Source organism: Augochlora pura, chromosome 4, assembly GCF_028453695.1.
Source record: "Augochlora pura isolate Apur16 chromosome 4, APUR_v2.2.1, whole genome shotgun sequence".
In the NCBI taxonomy this organism is placed as follows: Eukaryota; Metazoa; Arthropoda; class Insecta; order Hymenoptera; family Halictidae; genus Augochlora; species Augochlora pura.
The window spans coordinates 16,347,580-16,363,058 of record NC_135775.1 but is presented as its reverse complement, the minus strand read 5'-3'; positions in this window follow the sequence as shown (position 1 = coordinate 16,363,058).

Genomic DNA, 15,479 nt, shown 5'->3' with positions numbered 1-15,479 from the left:
TAATTCGCACAGAACTTTCCATATGCATATAGCAGAATGTTAGAAATTAACGATTTTCTTTCGGTAACACATTACTATGAGATAAGAGCGATCTCCAAGTTTCTCGAGTTTTTCATTTTTCGATTGCAAGTTTGTGGTAACGTTAAATAAGAAAATACTTGAAATGCGTGTATTATTTCATTTGTATGTTACACTGTACAATTGTTAGAATTTTTTAATATGTCTAAAGTAACAATTTAACGCATACAGTTTAATGTAATACTTTCGATAAGTAGTTCAAGAACTGTCGAGTATTATATTTTTTATAATATTACAATATTATATTACAATTGTATAAAATTACAATATTCATGCATGCATTGCATAATATAGATTACAAAATTTATCCCAATATATAAATATATCTATCGATTGCCAATGGAAGCATTTGTACAATTTTAATAATTGGAATTGAACAATTTGGTGTCAGTTATCTTGACAGCAATTTTTTAGCATCATTAAATGTACGTATAACCAAAATGATGCATTTACTTTATTACAAGTAGCTCAAACAACGACAACATAATTTGAAGACTAATATTTTTATCTGTTATATAATTTATTATAAAAAATTTATCTGATATACTGTGAATATAAATAAACCAATAATTAAGCATTTATTGTATTTGATGGGAACAGTTTTCATAAAGCCACAGAAAGAATGCAGAGGTATTACTCGCTAAATTGGTTATACTGACCTATATTAACAGTGTAAGCTCTTTAATAATAGGGCATGGATACCTCACTACTTTTAACAGCACAAAAAATATGAATAAAACTGCACATAATTATTCAACAGTCTTTGAACGTTTATCAAATATTATACTTAAAAAGTAAGATTGCTTTACATATTACAAAAATCCATGCGTTAAATTGCAGTATAATTATACGCTTATTATTAGTTAAAATCTTAGTGTTGTTTAACGCTCGTGTTATTAATTTTGTTCTAAGCATAGTTTTTATAGATTTTAATTAATTAATGTAACAAAATCGTGATCGTTTACAGTATCCCAATAAAACACCAACGGTGTAGACAATGATTTAACATATTCTTTTATAAAGGCTATATGAAAATATATTGATACTGCATTCGTATTAGCCGTCACGTAAAACTTCATTTTGTCGATCATATAGTATTTCGAGCGGGACAACGATCAAAGTCCTCCGCATTCTTTTGAAAACAGTATAATTCTCGAATATTCATATTTCGGCGACCACGTGCATCCTTCGATTCAAATAAATTGGAAATAATCGAAAATTCCAAGTTATTGTTTGTGTCAAGAAAAAAAATGTCGAAACGAATTTCTTTTCTTTTTGTATTTGTTGAAATAACGTAGCTTCAGTCCAGTTGTTAATAATGAAGTGAACGATAATTTTCAACTTCAGATAGATTTTTAGTAGATTACTCCGCTGGATTCTGTTTCCGCGTTTAATGCCCGTAAAAGCTTGGTTCCTTTTTGCATCAACGGACGTTAAAAACTTTCCGCGAAAGTTTGCAATTTCATTAAATTTTTTAGCAATTGCCGTATCACGGACATTCTGCGATGCGCGCTCCTACAGTGGTTTGCTTTTTAAAAAGTGCTCCGTTTAAAACCGAGACTTCGGAATAACTGTGGTAAACTTACATGAAAGCCCGATCATTTAATTGGATTTTTATAATAACTAGAGTTTTGGATAATCACGTGTTCCTCTTCGACAATTTTTTATTACACTACTACTTTCTTTAAATTTATTTCGTTTCCAAAATTTTCATCTCTTTGTAATATTTATTTAATTTTTCGTGAACATCCTACTTTGTCCATGATTGTCTGAACAATCTTATTTTATTCTTTACTTTCTGAATAATTACGTTTCATCCTTTATTTTGTCCCTTATTATGTTCACAATTTTACTTTTTCCTGCATTTTATGACTGATTTTATTTCGTTCTTCATTTTGTCCTTAATTTTTTAAATAATTTTATTTTATTCTTTATTTTGTACTTTATTTCGTCCTTTTTTTTGTGATTGATTTTATGTTGTTCTTTATTTTGTCCTTTACTTTGTCAATATAAATAACAGCGAATTATTTTACGAAGTATCACAGAGTTATGTCATCGGTCAAATCTCGATGTCTGACGAGAAAATAAAAAACTCTACAGAATTTGAAGAACGCCACTTTCAAATAATATTTTAAGTACTGTTTTACTATACCACTTTTTGCTATTCACCATTTTATACATTATTGATGAAATGCTTGCGATGAAACGGTCAAAATAACGCCGGTAATTTTAATCTATTTATTTGGATATTGATCCTCAAACAATTTCAGCTTGTTTGAACATACATATATATACATGTATACATTAATTTTAAAAATAATTAAATACAGTGTATAGTGAGGATTACGGAATTATTATACGTTTCGCGATAAGACGCGAAACGGCTTCTCCTAACAGACGAAAAATCACAACGAGTGGAAACGTTCGAGGTGGGAAAAGAAACGCTTTGAAAATCAGGTCAAAGAAACATTTGCATAAAAATTTCGTTGTTATTACGTCGGAAATCCCGCTTTTATACTTCCAGATGGTTATTCGTGGATAACACATTTGCAAACAGTAAACATGGTAAATCAGAGCGTAAATAATGGATACTTTCGACGATCATAATAATAACAATAATGTTAATATTTACAATAATCCTGTAATTTATAATAAAGGTAATAATAGGTGTAAGTACAAAATATATTTCTAACATTAATGATAATAAAATTAATTATAATGTTAATTGCAATTAGCAATATTACATTATTTTACATGCTTTCGCATTGCTATTTTAATATTTGTCGTACGTTTCAGCCTCCCAGTATTGTTAACAAGAATAACTGTAATAATGTTACCTTAATTCATTTAAGTAATTATTAATATGTGATGCATTTGATGTGCTGCTAGTTATTTGACTTATAATTTTCTAAAAAAAAACAACTGATTATATACACGAATGTAAAATAAAGAAAATTTAAGAAATTTTATAAAGAATTGTTTTTCACTTAAAAATTAATTCGTATTATTATAATTAATTACAAGAATCGTCGATTTTGAGACAGCGCGTACCGTACATACGTATACTTCATTTTAAACTATGTTTTGAGTGTACGAATAAGTATCATTTGCAATTACACAATATCGGTAACAAGAACTAGGCTAATTGATTCTGCTGGCAAATCTTTGTGAAGATATCAAATGATTCCTGATTGGTCAAAATAAATTCGTGAATAAAATTCTTATACAGTTCTTGGCAAAACTCTTCATTCAGAAGAACTTGTCGAATTACTTTGATTAGTGGCGGAAGCAATTTCTGTAATTTTAATTTCATTTGGAAGCCATTCAATAAAATTGGCCTGACCCGTCTCTCAGATATTTCTGGCAACGATTTGGAAAGTTCAAACTTGGCAGAAACGCGTTTAACAGTCGAATAGCCGACGTAAATGAGCGACACGGCGAGCCGACACCGGGTCACTTTTGGCCGTAACTAAGGCATCGTATACATTTTCCTCTGTCATTTAACTATGGCAAAGTTGTGCTAATTGAACAACAAAATATAAATGTACTTCAATTACGATGTAGTTTAGGTATTTCGTTATATTAATATACATGGTGTTCCAGAAATTCCTGAGACCATTTGAAACGACTTTTTTCTTCGTGAAAATGCAATCCGTTGTATTATTTAGGAATTATTAATGAAAATCAGCGACCAATAAAAGACGAGCCAGCGCGACGTGACAGAGCCAACGAGCAGACGATCCTCAGTTTCACTAATCGGCTCGATCATCTCACGCCAGCTGATCTCGTCTCTCATTGGTCAGTGTTTTTCGTTAATAACTCGTTAACGACGCTTCGGAGAAAATTGTTGTAAAGGAAAAAGTTGTTTCAAATGACCTCAAGTACTCCCCATTTTTGTATTGTTAAACATTTTTGATATACCCTATACGTGGTTATATTTTCTACTAATTTTCATTGAATTCGGTATAATCGTTTTTAATCCTCCGTAATTCTAGTCAATTTTTTAAACTCTTCAATATGTCGGATGAACTAGGTTCGGAAAGTTAGCTGAATAATTCAAATGATAATAATTTATATCTGGATTGTTAATACCAAACGGCCTGTGTACATATTCCGACAAGTGATATTTCAACAAAGCTTGCAAACAGGTTTGGTTAAGATAAATTAATCCGTGTCGGGTTCGCGGCCTCTCGTAGGAACGCAGCATCCTCAATACTTGAGACCGGGCGATAGATCTCGAATTATGTCACCGCTTCCTCTATCTTGGCTTTTGTGATGCCCACATTTCAGTCGGTCGTGCCTGAAACTTCATTTCTCACTTCTATGCAGTGATTTAGTCTCCTCTTCATCACCGCAATCTTAATCTCGGCCATTGCTCTCTGCCCCTGTAATCCACGCCCCCTCCGCTGTATCCTTTTTGTCCTCCATTCCACATAGTAACCGGATTCGTCTATTTTTTTCAATCTGCTTGCACGTTGTGCTCGATGTTCGCTCTTGTTCCCTTCCTTAGGTTCTCCCTTGCACTGGCTACAGTGAGTGGAATAAGTCCTCGGACACCTTTGAAAGTACACTTTTCAAAGCTGGATCGAATGACTCGAATTTCTGGAGGTATTAGAGGAACTACTTTACTGTACAATGCCTGGAATTTCTTTTTATAATTTTAGCAGTTTACGTCATTGTACAATGCCTGGAATATCTTCTTTTAATTTTAGCGTCATTTGGAATGACAAGAGACAATAGTAGACTATTATTAACTTTCTTATCTGAACCTGGATGCGAAAATTTAAAAAGTGCGTTTTGTAGATCTCGGTAATTTATACGCACACTGAAAAATTTATTCTAATCGATCGACGTTGTTGTGATCTGTAAACAATTAAAGATCGCGACAATCGCAGGTTTTTACAAATGTCAGCCAAAGACAGGTAATTTATTTTTGTCTTCTTTGTCATGTTTATTTTCAAAATTAAAATACATCAAATCAGTATCAGAAATTTATTCAGCTACGAAAATTACACGTCAAATTTTATTTAAAAAATTTGAAAGATCTTCAATTTAGCAATGTTGTTTCTAAATAAAATTATTGTAAGGATACGGTAATTGTGACACTTACTTCGTACGTCGATAGATTTCAATGTGATTTTCAGCATGCATATTAAGTTACCGAGTTCTACGAAACACATTTTTTTAGCTTTTCATCATAGGCTCAAATGAGTTGTAAAAACGTGGAACTTTTATGTGTTTTTGTCATTTAAAATAGTAGAAAAATTAAAGTAGAGTACTTTAGTCATTGTCCAGTAAACTAGTTCATCTAAACTGCCTAAAATAATTTAAATAGTTCAATCCAGTTTTACAAAAGTTATACCGTATTAAAAGGTTTCCGTAGACTTTTTCCACCCACTGTATAACATGTACACCATGTGTCTTCGTCAGGGCGGTTCTAGCGCATTCTCACTTCCTACTGATTCTGGTGGGGTTTTCAACATTTCCCGCTGTGCTGTACGATTTCCTTTGTTGTATCGTAACAATGCTCTGCGATATTTAGTTAATCGTTTCTTTCGTACACGTTGCACGTCGCTATTATACTTCCACGAGCGGGCACAGATAATCAAATAAAAACGGTAACAAATTTTTTTTTTAGTTCATTAATTAATTTGTTTATTACTTCAGCATTGCTTTGTTCGTCGACATTGTAAGTGACGCGCCGTGATCGGTTGTGATTCGAATAAAAAACAGAATTTCTTACTGTGGATCTCTCTTTTTTAGTAATTTCAGTATTCGTGTTCATTTCTAAATGTTTTAGATTTAATTTATTCGTACTCAAGGTACGTAATCATTTAAGAAAACATCGATAACCTTGAAATGTCAAAAAATATGACCTTTAAGAAAAAACTATTTCCACTGCAATATGTGTACTTTAGAACTATACAATTTGTTCCTCCAACATTTTTAGTATTGTTGTTTAAAAGCAATGTTATAGCAATAGAAAAGTGCTGTTTAAAAGCAATATTATAGCAATGGAAATATTGCTGTTTAACAGCTCCAGTGAGACATCCGGTACATCAAGAAACCAACAGATAATTTTCTATCATTTCAGAGTTGTTCAACGAATTGCCTAAACATTTAAAACCGTAAAACCGCTATCAAGATTAACGAAAAAGTTATTTATTTCGCCAGAAAACGGTCAATAAATCGAGTATTTACAATGTCGCCTCTTACAGGACGACCACTGTAATCCGAAAGGGATCAAACTCGATAATGCGCACGAGTGGACTCTGGAGACGACAAAGTGCGCGTTCTCCCTCTCTCTCTCTCTCTCTCTCTCTCTCTGTCTCTGTCTCTGTCTCTATCTCTCGACCGACACTTCTAACGAAGTGAAAATCACATTTTTATTACGATTAATAATTCTGTGGAGGAAACATCGTCGATCGATTGGGAACATTTTCCCGATGAAAACGAGTCTACTTGCGGTACAAATCAGACAGCGTCGAGTAGGTCGTTGTCGAAAAGTTTCGCTTACAACAGCTCCTCGATGAACCGTGTACGTAGCGCTCGACGAATTTCAGTGGTTTCGAGCACGATTACGTTGCAATAATGTAACAGTATATAGGCATGCAGTACCTGGAGCTCGAGTTAAGTGGACAACTTTGCATTTCAAACGACAGGTGTAAACAGAGTTCACTGCTTACCGTAAATAATGAACTAAATTAACGAAATGAAAGTAAGTAAACACAGTAAGAATGACCATGACACCAATTTATTTTTCAATAGAAAAAAATGGTTTTTAATGAACTTTATCCTAAAAATGTTCTCAATGTCTTTTATAGTATACAATTGTTTTAAACTTTTTTACTTTTATAAATGTAAACATATTGGAGTGTATCATTATTATTTTGAAAAACATGATAGTTGGTTCTTGAAAGTAAAGAAAAATTATTAAAAATGTTAGAGAATTTTCTAATGATCAAGAATTATAATCATTATAAAGAGACTGCGAATATTTTTATGAACAACAAAAATTTTCTGCGCCATTCACAAGGAATAAAAATTGTATATAATATTCCTCCTTTCTTTAATCATTTAAAATGGCAATCCGCAGCTTATTTGCATTTCTCTAAAAAGAATGTCCATATTTATAAAAATGGCAAGAACTTGAATTGCTCAAAAATTCTTTTGTTTCTCGCGCATAAAAAGGTTGCAACGGATGCTAAATAATTCATTAGTTTCCGAAATATTTTTGGTGGAAAGATAAGATACATGTAAATATACTTATTACAGTCGAAATTAAATTTGAAATAAATCAAAGAAATTATAAAACATTCCTGTCGATTTCTCAAACTAGAGTAACTAACTTATCCAGATAAAGACATTTCGGAACATTACCTTTCGTCTAGCTACTCGAGTGTACGTAATATCTGACGTTCGAAAGCTCGAGTCAACGAGCGTATGAAATGCAGCCAGCGAATTCTAAGTCTGTTCAATTACATAAGGAGCTGTTGAAACCGACTGGAATAGGTGAATTCGTAGATGCCGGACAAATTGCGAACCCTTACGGGAAGGTGAAATGCACCGTCGTACTTTGACCGACGATTTCGAGCTAACCCAAGTACATTTTTTCCCATCGCACGACATTTGAAACAGTATTCTCGATTGCGTTTTGGTTTCGACCGTAATCGAACCCGGCCCAATTACGTTACTGCTGCTTCAGTGAAACCGCGAACGTAATTTTAGAAAGGTGTGTTAGAGACGTAACTATGACTGTTAGGATTTGTACGTCTGCCGGAAAATTTGTAATAACGCTTCCTCGCGCATACTATTTCGCGATAATTACTATTACGCGCAGCGTCTCCGATGCCTGTGCAGACACTGTAGACGCTGGATGTAATTTTAAGGCGAATATGTCAGAAAGCAGTTACGTCACTTTAAAACAGTGAATATATTAGGAAAACAGTATAGATGATGAACGTAATTTCAAAAGAATTAAACACGTCAGAAAGACAGTACAAACAAATACAAGTACTTTCAAATACTGAAACACATTGGAAAAACAGTAATACAGTGAACGTAATTTCAAAACGATAGAACAAATATCGAAAATGAATATTAGTCAATAAGAAAGTATAATTTATAAATTTTTGTTTGCCATCTATTTTAACGTCTGGGTAACATCCTCTAGATGACTTACAAATTTAGAAATTTCTAAAACTTTACGAAATATTTGTCTATGTAGTTCCTAGGGTCATTATTCTTTAATTAGGGTCTCTAGAAATACTGAAAAAATAAAGATTAATTAAAGTGTTTAGAAACACTACTTTAAAAAATACGTTGAGAAAGTACTGATGAATAAAACTAGAAACGATCCTAGACGTACTTAGTTTTAAAGGATGGTACGCTCATTAATATACAAGATGTGTCAAAACTATTGTAACTCCGGGAAATACGGGGTTCCTGAGGATATTTGGAGTAATTTTTGTCGTTAGCAAAAATGCGATCCGCGGCTCGTTTACGAGTTATTAACGAAAAACAGTAGCCAACGAGAGGCGGGAACGTAAATTTTCAACGTGCTGCTACATATTCAACGTGCCCAACCATGAATACGAGCACAACATCAAAGTCTACTTAATACTTAAAAAATCCACCACCACATCACAGCCATTAGCTCCATGTAATTATCGATTTCGAATTAGTTGCAAACGAATTTATAGCTGATTAGAAATCGAAAATTACATCGATTGCCCGAGTCTCACCACAAGGAGGTGGTTGGAGTGGAGACTCGAAAGGGAGTCAGAATGAAATTAGAATTCATTATGACTCCCTTTCTTACAACGGCGGTTCATAACTAACTAACGCACGCACGCAATAATTAACTAAAACGCTCGCATGCATCCCTCGGCAAACGATGATCCCACGGCGGATGATGATGCCACGGCGGCTGATGATGCCACGGCGGCTGATGATGCCACGGCGGCTGATGATGCCACGACGGCTGATGATCCTACGGCAGATGACCTGTTATAATCAGAAATAAATTATTAGTTAGTTAGTATATATAAAGAGTGACGGGGCGAAACAAGGAATCTAACACCAGCATAGGAATGCCAAGCTAACCCATACACGAGTGCAATTTCAAGAAAAAATCCAACGCTGAACAACCGAATCACATCGGAAACCGAACCAACATTCAAAAACCAAACGAAATCTAACGAATTTCAACCGAATTTCAACCGAATTTCTTTCATTAATAAAATTATTTCTGTCTTCTTAATATTTATAACAGTCCCGTTTGTTTGAAATATGGTCAAGTAGCCCCTTGGCTATTTTGCCATTTGGTTTGTTAGTGACAATAACTGATACAATCAAAGATGTGGAATAATTTTTCGAGCCCAAATGTTTCGAGAAATTGTTAAATCATTAATAAATTAATTTCTTCTTGTCGTCTAATATTTACAAGAATTCTTTTTGCTGATTATATTATTAAGCACTCCCGTAGCTATCTTATCGTATCATTTCCTAACAGTTAATAACATCAAACTTACACAGTGATTTTACGACTATGAATATGTCGAAGAATCATTACATCAAAAATATTCTACTAATAAATTTATTGTTTCTAGTTATGTACTGATTATAAGAATTTCCATTCCTAATGAAAGTTTCTAGCACCCTCTTGTCTGTTTTACAATCTAATGTTTAAACAAAATTAATTAACACAGTTCAAGATAAAGCGAAACTTTCGAAGCACAAATATTAGATAATTTATCTTCACGTGGATGCGTTAGTCATGATAGTAGGTAAGTTTTCAAATTCTTGAATAGGCCGTCGAGGGTCATGACTTCCGCGAGGTTCTTCAAGTAATCATTACCTGTGGGGATTAACGATTGATTTTGTACGCGCGGCTACGGAACGTCTTAAAAGAGCAGTTCCGGATTTTTTGAGTGTTCATGGAGTGCGAATATTCAGAACTGTAACACCGTCGAAATACTACACCTCTTCGAGGCGGTACAAAAGGAGAACACACCATCGGATATCTTCACAACTCAGAATTATCATTGATTAATTAAACGGTCAGTGTTTGGTGATGGTACTGCGACAATTAATTCTATTTTAGCCATACAATTCATACCGGCGGACCCTCCGATCGCATCCCTTGCTCGATATGGTCATTGGCGTGGGTTCAGCTGAACATTGTGCGGGGTCAGTGATCCGACCTTGTGAATCGTGATCGACATTTCCCAGCAACAAGTGTACTCTCAACTAAATGTGTGAGTTTACTATTAATAGATATCCTTTACGATTCTTAAACAAATTCGGTAAGCTCACGCTCTGTGACTTGTTCATTGGTTCGAACACGATCCGAAGCCGTCGCCACTATTTTAACTCGTAAACGAAATCGCCGATTGCATTTTCCACGTGAAACTTCGGACGATGGTGCATTGACCTTTTACAATGTATGGTGACCGGCACAGCTGATCTGTATACGACAGTTTCGCGATCGACTAAAAACCGTTGAAATTCGCTGTTAAGGAAACGAGGCATGGTTGGCCATCGTGCAGTATCTCGCAGTTCCTTATACGAGACGACGAAATTATGTGTATAGCGTGAAACATTTGCCCCTGGCTCGAAGTCCTTATCTCGAGTAACTGGTAATAAAACTTTCATTCTTCGCAAAGTTATATAATTATCCGCAGTTAGGTTGAGTTCGCAGCAACTTGGCATTAGTATCATTATCAACTAAAGTCTTTCGGCGATAAATATAATTCTGCATTTATGGCTGATTGAATCGTAACTATGTACGTGGTACTGTCGTTTCAATTAAGGTATTTTAATTACGCTATTACTTTATATTTTTTTATTTTTCATACACTATCCATCACATTGAGTTAGAGTACATAAATCTTTCAAAAGGCAAATGATACATGAAATAGTTTGTAACTAGAGATGTTGGCGTAACAATGGAAGATATTTTATCGATAATTTATTTCTAGCGATTAATCATTCGAAATGGCATTGTACTGTATCATTTGTAAAATACACAATTAATTGTTAAACGCAATCTGTAGTCAGATCTGTCTGCGTAACTGTTTATTTTAAAAAGCTAGCGAATAATTCAAATAAGAAATGCCACAAATTTTTCGTTTTTGAAAATTCGTATATTATTACTATGACATTTAATCACTACCGACGAGAATAATATGTAAATAAAAATTTAAATAAGAATTTAAATATGAGGAAATGTATTTTTTAGTTTATTTCTGTTGTTTTTCTTTATATGTACCTATGTATGCTCTGCCAAAAACTTTCACGAACGACTACGATGATTTTGAAAACAATACATTTCTTCTAATTGATTAATTAATACCGAAAGCGTTGTTGCGAAAAACTTTTAGTGACAGAGAATAAACAAACAGTCGTTGATGTCGATATGCTAAAATAATAGCAAATACATAAGTAATTTGTTAAATTTTTAAAACGAAGAACGAATAACTGCTGTATATTTCAACAATTCCGAGAAATTATTTTCGAATAACTTTTTGTACTAAGACTTTATACTAATAAACTTTCAAGTTGTATCTCCCTTTTGTTCTCTATATTAGGAATAAGTAAAAGCGATACTAATCTCAGAAGATCTCGGAAAAATTACGCATGATACAGTACCATTCTGGGGATAGAAACATTTATGCTACGGAACATTTATTCAACTATATTATGCTGCACGTGCGTACATGTTTAATTAGGTGACCCGTAAAATTTGTAAAAATGCATACCGCGCCATTTAATGCGGAACAACTGACCGAAAAATAATGGCATTATTTTATTCCAAACACTTACTTTTGCTCTCTCGGGAACGAATAAAATACTTTAATCAGCTTTTGGGGCCAAACATTTCAATGCGCGACCTGCGCAATTTTTAATTTCAACATATATTTAAAGAGAAAAATATATTAAAACAGAAAGTTTTAGATAACAGTCAGAGGTGTAAGGGGAAGTTACCAATAATGTATGTGCTAGTTTCCTAAATCGTACTTCGTTTAAAATTTGCTTAAAATTGAACTGTGTCGCCAATTACCGACATCTTTTAAAATCTCAGTCAATTAGAATAATTATTAACGTTTTATGATGCGTCAGAATGTGTTTCTGCGCTGCCCCGTCAATTTCTAGCCTAATATATAATATGTAACAGCTAAGACTAATATAAAATTTTAGCAATGTTAAATACGCGTTATCTATGTTAGTGCTAATACAATTGTATTCATTTTAATAGTAATATCAGCTTAGTAAATATTTAAATTGTACTCAAATCATTCTATAAATTACCGTATTCCACTTTTCATCTTCAGCAGTATACTTTCTCAACTGTGTACTTAACTATTATAAAAGTTATAATAGTTAAAATATAATAAAATACTTATAACATAATAGTTAAAATCGTACTTTTCAAATTCTTTTCAAATCGAAATGCAAATTAATAACAAGTCTTTTTACACGTATATAAAGATTAAAAATAGTTAAATAACATGTCATCATATTATTCTAAACAATTACTAAATATGTACTTAAAATTTGATGTCAATTGGTCAAGTAGGTTTTGAGATATCATGGAAAACATAATTTCGATAAAAATGCCTTTAAAATTTGGTATATCGATAATGATACAAGCTCATCGCGTCTTTCAAACAACCATGACTTCGCTAATTTTAGAAGTATGCATGTAAACTTCCTCGGATGTATTTTTGAAACTATATCCTTTAAGAATATACAAAAAAAAAATAAAGTCGATTTTTTCAGAAGTTCACATTGGAATATCATCTTAAGCCGAAGAACACGGACGTGCGCGAACATAAATCGTCGCGTACACATTACACTTGATTAATCGTCGAAATTCATCTAATTGCCGTATGTCAATGTTCGTTACGCGGTGTGATTGCCGGGAGCAGCGATGTGAATAATTGGACATTCCTTGCGTATGGCCTCTGTGCACGGAACGGAGACCACAGAACGCATAATATTTCTTCGTACATGAAAACTAATTTTGAACTTAAATTTTGAATAAAGACCCGTGAATGAAAATTATGGCTGTAATTTAAATAAAAAACATGCGAACTACTTTCGTTGGGGAAAATATTATTACGTGCATGAATGAATAAAATTTTTTCGAGAATTTATTGTTTCATTGTACTTAATTAAGTGAAAGGCTGTTTTTTTTTTATTAAAATATCGCAACACAGCCGGTATCTTTTCTATACTTTGACATTAAAGATGGAAACATGCTAATGTCGCGTCACGTGATATCAACTGAAATCGTATGATATTCGAAGACTGCAAGCCTGCGTATTTCTGTCATTTCATGCTGTTTATAAGTTACGCATGAACGGATTTCGCATTATTATTTTTCCCATGATTTCACGTGATTTTACGTGACGTGACATTTAACATGATTCTACCTTTATTTTCATATCTTTTCTGAATTTAAGCCAAATAACGCGTCATTCATGACTAAATTTAATTAACAACAAAATATAATTCGTAACTAAATAAAATTGGCGATAAAATTTAATTAATGATAAAATTCAATCAATGAGAAATTTAATTGATGAACAGTTTAATCAATGATCATTTTAATTAACAAGGATTTCTTGCATTTATAATAATAACGAGGAGATCACAAAATAAGTCAAGAAAGTAGGAAATATCCATGTAGCTTCTGTATTTTGCAATGAGTGCACACAGTTTTTATCTTGCTTGAAAAGTTGCAGCTTTCTAATGACCAATTGAGTCACAACAAAATACAAAAATTGTAACCAAATGTATTTTAAAAAAAAGTGAATTGATCGTAAGATACACGAATTAATTTGTACATATTAACACTTAATAACAGAGATAAAAATATACGACACACAATAAATGTTACTGACGTTGCTTATAGCAGTAAATGTTCATATAAACGAGGATATTAAATTATGTACGTACAAAACAAACAGAAAGTTACAATTACAAGCGCCGCTATATTGTAATACGCAGACAGCGTTATAATATACCGATATACTCAATCGATAAGAGCACAATAGAACACCTCGTATAGAAACAGCCATTATCCGAATACCCTAATATCCGAACGTTTTACTATCCGGATGTCCTGTTATCTAAATAGGCTATCTTCTGCTAAGAAATGGTTTAGCTGAACCATTTTCGAACGTATCAATTTAGTGCGGAATTCCATGCTGTTGCATGTAAATGCTATTACTGCTAAAAGACGTAGGGCCATAAATGTTTAAACAAGCAGCCATTGACATGAAAATGGTTATCGTCTTATCTAGAAATTCCTTCGTGCTATTACTTTTACAATTTCTTGAACGCATTACATTAAACGAGCACATTATGAATTTAAACTCACAATTGCTTTAACAAAAGTGAGTGGAAAAAAAAGGTGAGAAAATTCTGAAAACTGGATGTGAGTTGTTACGGAGCCAGAAGAAGAGTTTCTGAGCGAAAAAGGAGAAGGTTCGGAGACTATGAAGAAAATTATGGAGGAGAGAGGTAGGGAAAGTATAAGGAGATGAAGAACAAAGAAACTGAAACGAGCCAAAAAAACCGTGCATTAAGTTAGATTACAAAATTATCGACTGGCGTAATTATTAAATAATACATTTAAATTTGTTTAGAAAAACTTGTAAATGAACAAGTTTCCTCTTTGTATTAGTTTCTTTTTATATATTTCTGATATAACAGGGCTAAGAATAATTTATAATTTTCTTAAACAATGTACCGTAAGAATATATAATAGATAATAACAATAAGTAATATCGAATATATGTATATACAACAACTCTGTATTTGCTAATAAGCCATCTGGTTTAGAGCATTAATAAATAGATAAAATATATATGCAAAATAAACCTTTTAAAAGTTTTACTAAACCACGGATTGCAACGAATACGAAGCAAATAGAATTTTGTCTCTTCTTTTAATAAATGCATCGAGTTGAAAATAATATATAGATGTTTTAAAATATTTTAAATATTTTTATGATGAAAATTTCAACCATTTTCTTAGAAATGTGTGAACTCCGTAGTCTAAACATAACCGACTTGCACGGGATCAGAGAGTCACTGGGAAAACCGAGACTTCTAAGTGATTACAAAGATTAGCTGCCGTAGATGCTTCGTCTGCAAAAGGTTTACATTAGGTCTCAGAAATTGCTGATTCAGGAGATATTCAAAACAGTTGCATCTTATTTAGCAAGAAATCAGAGTTGGAACTTTAAAAGCGACTTTTCTATTTATTTTCAAGTCGAAATAGCTGACTCCATTTCGCGTCTTATAACTAGACTGTGGATTTTTTGCATTCATCACGAAACTGTGCTAATGAATCTTCAAACAGTAGGAAGATCTCTCTTAAAACAATAG